The sequence below is a fragment of the Scylla paramamosain genome, unplaced genomic scaffold (genome assembly GCF_035594125.1).
Source record: "Scylla paramamosain isolate STU-SP2022 unplaced genomic scaffold, ASM3559412v1 Contig5, whole genome shotgun sequence".
Classification (NCBI taxonomy): domain Eukaryota; kingdom Metazoa; phylum Arthropoda; class Malacostraca; order Decapoda; family Portunidae; genus Scylla; species Scylla paramamosain.
This window is the reverse complement of record NW_026973670.1, coordinates 1,452,501-1,460,000: the sequence shown is the minus strand read 5'-3', so window position 1 is coordinate 1,460,000 and position 7,500 is coordinate 1,452,501. Positions and strand designations below refer to the sequence as shown.

Sequence of the window (7,500 nt, the reverse complement as noted above, 5' to 3'; positions counted from 1 at the left end):
CAGTTTTGTGAGCCAGTGTTTGTACACGTATGGCTTGCACGAAAGAGGCCGTTTACCTCCTCCCTTCGTGGTGCAGTGAGCAGGATGGTGGAGACCTTGGTGGAGACCAGAGAGCAAGCAGGCGTGGCGCAGGCACTGGACAAGCCATCAACACTGCTGGAAGTTCAGCTAGCACAGACTACTGAGGACGGACGGCTGCTGCAGGAGCAGGCCACGGCTACACAACAGCAGCAGGCAGCCACGCAGCAGCTGTTACAGCAGGCGATGGTGCCTCGTGGGACTGGTGAGAATGGTAGGAGTGACCAAGCAAACGACATCTCTGGTGGCCCCGCTGCATCCCCCCAGCAGGCGCCCCCTCACCGCACGTCAGCTGGCCTCAAGTCCAACCGCTTTGTCCCGCCGCTATTCCACGTGAGTGTTTGGTGTGGCGTCGTGCGTGGGCCGATTGTGAAGGGCTCTCACAGTGGCGTGATCAGTGTATACGCAAGCAGCTGGTGGCGCACTGTCGCTCGTGCCGCACCCCTCAGGAGCGAGGGGTGTTGGTGCACGCTGTCCTAATGGCAAAGAACGACATAAGCACGACGGTGGGTGACACTCCAGACCGCGTCCACGCACGCTTTCACCTTCAGCGCCGCAGCGTGACTTTACGTGACAAGGCTTGAGGGACGCCGCCAGGGTGGTGGTGAGTCATTTGATTATCTTAATGTCGCCCTGAGGGAACTAGTTGATGGCACCGAACACCACGACACTTGTTTGGATTCACGTCTGGCGACCAGCGTCACCTTAGGAGTCGCAAACCAGTCGCTCCGTAGACAGCTGTTGGCAACGGAGCCTCCTCCACAGCTCCCACACGTCCTGCTGTTGTGCTCAGCAGAGACAAGCAATATGAAACCTGAATGAACTAAAGCTTCGCCCCCTTGACAGTACTGTCTTTCGTCAGACGTTTCTAGAAAGCAGGTGTTTATGGGTAACTGAAGCCTCATGATATAGCCAAGCCTCCTGATGACCCCCACCCTTCATGTTACTTCATGCATGAATTGTTTTCGCTTTTTCCTTCGCAAGGAAAAATAACACACAGAGTATGGCATTCAAGTTTTATTTATGTTCATACTACACATAACAGATAAACAACCAACATACCAAACTTCAAACATACTGCTGCAGTATACTGCAATAGTTAATAAAGCACTAGTTAAATGAAAGATTTCTAAAAGCTTTACTATAAAATACAAAAGTTAGCAAAAATGTAACTTTTTCCATGGCAAGACCTTGGCAACACTAGCTAAGGCTTATCAGACAAAGTGATGCATTGCAGCAGATGGCACAAAAAGGTAGTTACACTGTACAAAAGGTTACACAGAGGTCACCACTGCCTTAGAGCAGGCACGTGGAGCACGGGGCACCACCAACGCGCTCATGTATTAAGAGTGTGGATTCGTAGCACTGTACAACGCGAAGAGACAGCGTTAGGCACCGCAGCAAAAAACACGCCACGTGGAAACACCAAGACGCGACGCTTGCCCACAGCAGGAGAGACCAAGGCCAGTCAGTTAATGCAGAGCAAGCACATCACCCAGCAGGAAACACATCAACACTCACACAGATTCTGTAGCATACAAACAAATAAATACACAAACAAAACCAGGCAAAAGCTTTTAGCATCGAAGTGTTTGGGCAATGCAGGAAACAAAAGAAATATGATATGCAGCAAAAAAAAAAAAAAAAAAAAGATGTAAGAGAAAAACATTCATGGCACTGCAAACAACCTAAAGAGTTACGTAGTATTTTATCCTTCAAGAAGTTCACACTAACCTGTTGTCTTGCACCGCATGCAACCAATGTTGGGACAGATATCACATGCTGAGAGAGAGAGAGAGAGAGAGAGAGAGAGAGAGAGAGAGAGAGAGAGAGAGAGAGAGTCACCCTAAAGCATACTACCTACATTGCAGCAGTCAAGTGGAGCACACATGACAAGCACAGTGATGTACAATACACAACAGTTTGCATTCAGCACATGAAGCAACACAACACAGTGGAGCAGACATCATTGGCAAAGAAAGACAGGTTTGCATTCCTCACATGGAGTAGCGGAGTGTGCCAGACCTCATAAGCAGGGAGAATTACAAAAACGAGTTTGCACAAAGCACGGGCCGCAGCACAACAGACACAAGCAACAGTCTTGCAAAAAATACATCACAGGTAAGGAAAACAACACGGCAAACCACAGAATGAGTCTTGTCTATATGTGGAAAACAAATAGAAAAATTTGATGATTTAAGTCAACTAACTTTCTACTTTTCCTTTTCCTTCTTCCTGTCTGCTTCTTATTTCTCCATTTTTAATACATTCCTAATTTTCTGTATATGAAAAGTGTTCCCGCCACTTTTGGTTAGGTGGCGGGAACACTGATGCGAGGGAGTCACAGATTTATGGTGTTGTAATAATGGTGACAGTTTGTGAGACTCTCTTCCCCAGCGGCACTTTCTCCAATGACCCACAGAGCCTTGCCTCCACTTACACAAAGTGCTCCTCCACACTTTTTGCGTGGTACAGTCAGCCCCACCCCCACCTCTACTTTCAGCTTTCAAAACAAAACAATTTACTATTACTATCTAAGTGATACCTCAGATCTAATAAGTTCTCTCTCCAATTGTTATTATCATGACTTGCAAAAAGTTTGACATGGCCAACTGTAAGCGCCGTCCGACGCTTGTTAATGTATTGTAGTGGAGGTGACTGAAACGAGCTGTGCAGTACGCGCTCTTTGTATTCAGAAGCGGTCAAACCTGCGAATTAACATATTATCACCAATACTGAGAATAACAGAAAAAAAGTTAATCAATAGGTAAAACAAGTATTGCAGTACATCAACGTCGTGACACTTCACTTCGTCAATTCCCTAACATATGTGAGTCAATACAGAGTGACATACACTTTAGCGGGTTCAGTCGCTTCTACAGATGAACACCACCAGCACAAACACAGCAAGTCGCCCTCTCGTCTGCGTGATCTGATGTACGTCATTATGTTACATTAAGTGTACTTATACTAACACACATCGCTAAATCCTCACAATTACGTAAGTATCTAATTACTATACGTAGTTACATTAATTATGTTGACACACATCATTAAATCCTCATGGTTACATAAGTACCTATTATCTAATACTACGATGAACACCTACACAGTGCGGGGAACAGGCGTCCTCTTGGTTATGTGCAAGGGATTACACTTGGGGATTTACCGGGATGAGAACTCGGGGATTTACTGGTATTAACTCTCCGCGCCTCCCGAGACCCGTCTGACGTGTAGGCGTGACTGTCGTGAAGTGGCTTTGGAGACGCTGGTGGGCCCCTACGGCGTATGATGTTCATTATGCTGTGGTACGTTATCAACACTCACGTCACAACAACCGCGCCGAAATAGCTGAGAGGGCAAGCTCAACGCGTCCCCTCGGCCCTACGTTCCCCTCTCACTCTGTTGTGCCGGCGCGCAGGCGCGCCATACACTGCTCATGTATAACAACCAGTGGATCACCTGAAGATCCGCCACCCCAGCCGCACTCGGGGTGGCAGATCTTCAGGCGAGACAATCTGGGGTGGCGGATCTTCAGGTGATCCCTGTGGGGTGGCGGATCTTCAGGTGATCCGAACCAGTTGCTACAAATGATATAACGCTAACAAAATAAAACATAAAATGTCACATTACAGTGTACGTATCTGCGTATCTCTAGCCGTCGTGTAAGTTGTACATAAACGGCGGCGACACCAACCATCTGTACAAACAGCTGTCTGCCCCAGCCAATGGTATGCTATCTACCACTGTATCTTCAAATTCCGAGTCAGAGTCTGAAGTGGCCAAGGGATAACACGACTCCCAAGTTGAGATTATGTCAAGAAGCTGTGATTCGTCTGCCTCATAACTACTCTATGATGGTAGTAAAAAAAGATGCTGACTTAACTCTTCATGTAGGCATGGTTCCAAGGTTGAAACTCTTGCTCAAGAAGCACAAAATCCAAGGCGCGGGCACGCCACGCGAGATAGCCGGCGAGACTAGCGGTGGCCGAGGGAAACTGAATCGGCTTCAATGCTTCTGAGCTGTAGCCAGAGGCTCCTCTGAAGCCGCCGGGAAGAAGGTTTTGAAAGCCCGCCTCACCGTCACGGCGCAGCCAGGCTCAGTGTGCCGCGGCAAGCAGCGCCCGTCTGTTGGTGTGGACGGTGCGGCGGTGTGTGAACCTCTGGTGTTGTGTTACACGTGTCCCCACGTGTAACACAACACGGTGCGTGACACGGGAGTGGCGTGTGGTGGTGACCGGCGCGGCGGTGAGGGATGGACGTGGTGGTGCAGGGCGGTGAAGTGCTGCTGCAGTTCTGTACAGGCGGTGAGGCAGCGGGCAGGGCGGCGTGGGGACGTGACGTGACGTGACGCAGGCGGCACGTGAAGGTGCTGCTGAGGAGTGTATGGTGGTGGTGGTGGTGGTGGAGGTGCTAGTGATGGGTGTGTCGCCTGTGGTGGTGGCGGTGGTGATGGTGGGTGTGTTGGCTGTGATGGTGGTGGTGGTGGTCGTGGCCGCGGCTCGTGCGTCACGCCAGGCAAGCCGTGAGCCCTGCCCGCCATCTTGCAGCTGGGCCTTGGCCTGGCCCGCGGCGGCGCTCGCTCTCCAAGACGAGGCAACACAGGACCACTCCTGCCCGGCAACCTGCCACGCCTTCTGCAGGGTGAGTGTACCGTGTGTGTGTGTGTGTGTGTGTGTGTAGAAATGTGAGAGATATGGAAATAACCTTGTAGACTGCGAGTGTTTTGTTTGTGGACGAAGTGTGACGCTTTTTCAAGTGGTGACTTGCGCAGTGAAGGAACCAGCGGTGAACTTAATGAACTGAACGAGTCTGAACCTAACCTAACCCAAGGTGACCCACGGTGACCCAAGGTGACCCAAGGTGACGCAGCTCTCAAATGAAAACGGTGATGTTATTTGAGCAGCATCACCAGTGTGTGCACGACGGCACCTGCTTACCACGCCGTACTGAGCAAAGGGAGTGGTGAAGGAAAACACCGGTGTTCTTACCTGGCAGGCCTACCTGGCGGGCTTCTCACTCCCAGTGATCAGCAGCCAAGGGCGACGGTTTCAGGGACAAGGGAAGCAGCCTGCTGCCGATGCGCCAGCTGCTCAACGCGTGCATTGCACGTGCAAATGCAGGTAAAGGGTGGACGGGGCATCAGTTGCAGCCACGAGTACCACGGCAGTATTGATGATGACAATGATACGTGCACTGTGTGTTTGGCTGTGTGCTGCTGCTTCATTCCGGCACAAGTGTGGATCATTGTTCTAATTAACCTATGCAACTAATTCAGACAAGTACGACTGTAGCCAAACACTGAATTGAGGAGGCGGGCTGCCGCTGAAAGGGTGACGTAAGTGAGGGGTGCCGTCACTGAGGGAAGTGTGAGAAGCACCGACCACTGCCGCAGGTCAGGGGCGTGTGGCGTGCCTTGCAGCCTGCTTGAGGGCTGCAGTGTTCCGGTGTTCACTTGTAGCTAGGTGTACAGTCGTGTAATGCGCTGTAAGGGAAGCTACACAACTAATAAATGTAGGAAGAAAATAATCTAACCCAACAGAGCGTAGTTAAGATTAATAAAGCAGAAAATGTGCAGAGAAAACTGGTGAGCCATTCCAGGTAAACAGAGAGAGACGGACGAAAAGAAGGAAAGAAGGATGCACTGGCGGCCGCAGGCAGCAGGGCTCAGCCTCTGGGAGGTTCATTATATCGAGTCAGGTTAGCATGACACACACACACACACACACACACACACACACTGCAATGGTCGCCTCGTGCGTAGCCCGCTCTCCTGGTGCTGAATGGGAGGGAGCAGAGCAGCTCACCGCAGCGCACATTAACCTCCACTTTTCTTGCCTCTCATTGCGAGTAGTCTTGTGGCCGAGTCACGCCACGGCTAGCCTGGCCAGTCGCAGACAACCGGTCTGGAAGCAATCGGCGGCCAGTCCGGCGCCAGTCTGGGGCCGCTCGGCGACCAGTCCACGAGCGGCCTCGGGTGCACGCACCCTGGCGGCTCATGCTTGCTGGCGAGCGCTCTGGCACTCCTCCGCCACCGGGCTCATCCGCCTGTTATCTCCCCTGCCTCCCCACCCTCTCTTCCCCACTCCTCCCCCTCTCGCTCTCCTCCCCACCCTCTCTCCCCTACTCCCCCCCGTCCTCGCCCTCCTCCCCACCCACGCCTTCCTCCCCACCCTCTCTCCCCAACTCTTCCTTACCTTCGTCTTCCTCCCTTTTATCTCTCTCTCTCTCTCTCTCTCTCTCTCTCTCTCTCTCTCTCTCTCTCTGGCAATAGTAGTAGTAGTAGTAATAGTATTATCATTAGTAGTAGTACTAGTAGTAATAGAAGTAGTAGTAATAGTAGTAGTAGTAGTAGTAGTAGTGGTAGTAGTAGTAGAAGTAGTAATTGTGGAAATGATAATAGTAGTAGTAGTAGTAGAAGTAGTAGTAGTAGTAATAATAATAGTAGTAGTAGTAGTAGAAATAGTAGTAGTAGTAGTAGAACTATTAGTAATAGTAGTAATAATAGTAGTAGTAGTAGTAGTAGTAGTAGTAGTAGTAGTGGTAGTAGTAGTAGTAGTAGTAGTAGTAGTAGTAGAACTAGTAGTAATAGTAGTAAAAATAGTAGTAGTAGTAGTAGTAGTAGTAGTAGTAGTAATAGTGGTAGTAGTAGTAATAGTACTAGTAGTAGTAGTAGTAGTAGTAATAGTAGTAGTAGTAGTAGTAATAGTAGTAGTAGTAGTAGTAGCCTACAACTTTGCTATCCTCCATGACCTAGAGCAATTGGTGCAACACCCTACTCGTATTCCTGACCGTCTTGGAGATACGCCCAACATTCTTGACCTTTTCCTGACCTCTAATCCTTCTGCTTATGCTGTCACCCTTTCTTCTCCGTTGGGCTCCTCCGATCACAATCTCATATCTTTATCTTGTCCTATCACTCCAATCCCTCCTCAGGATCCCCCTAAGCGAAGGTGCCTCTGGCGTTTTGCCTCTGCCAGTTGGGGGGACCTGAGGAGGTATTTTGCTGATTTTCCTTGGAATGACTACTGCTTCCGTGTCAGAGACCCGTCTTTGTGTGCTGAGCGCATAACAGAGGTGATAGTGTCTGGCATGGAGGCGTACATTCCTCACTCTTTTTCTCGTCCTAAACCTTCTAAACCTTGGTTTAACACAGCTTGTTCTCGTGCTATACATGATAGAGAGGTGGCCCACAAAAGGTACTTAAACCTTCCTTCACCAGAATCTCATGCACTTTATATTTCTGCCCGGAACCATGCCAAGTCTGTTCTCCAACTAGCCAAAAACTCCTTCATTAACAGAAAATGTCAAAACCTTTCAAGATCTAACTCCCCTCGTGATTTCTGGCATCTAGCCAAAAATGTCTCCAATAACTTTGCTTCTTCTTCTTTCCCTCCTCTACTTCAACCAGATGGCACCACT

At 49.6% G+C, this 7,500-nt stretch overlaps 1 protein-coding gene across 11 annotated transcripts in view; it reads left to right on the top strand.

The window, feature by feature from the left end:
* Nucleotides 1-4,048: 4,048 nt before the first annotated feature.
* The window catches only part of LOC135096592 (uncharacterized), an 88,594-nt gene continuing 85,142 nt past the window's right edge, over nt 4,049-7,500 (top strand). For 3 of the 11 annotated variants that reach the window (XR_010264837.1, XR_010264835.1, XR_010264836.1), the window contains exon 1: nt 4,421-4,722. The gene's annotated coding sequence lies outside the window, so the exon portion shown is untranslated. Of the gene's footprint in view, nt 4,723-7,500 lie in introns of all 11 variants that reach the window. The other 8 variants (XR_010264842.1, XR_010264843.1, XM_063998221.1 and 5 more) reach the window with 7 other exon arrangements.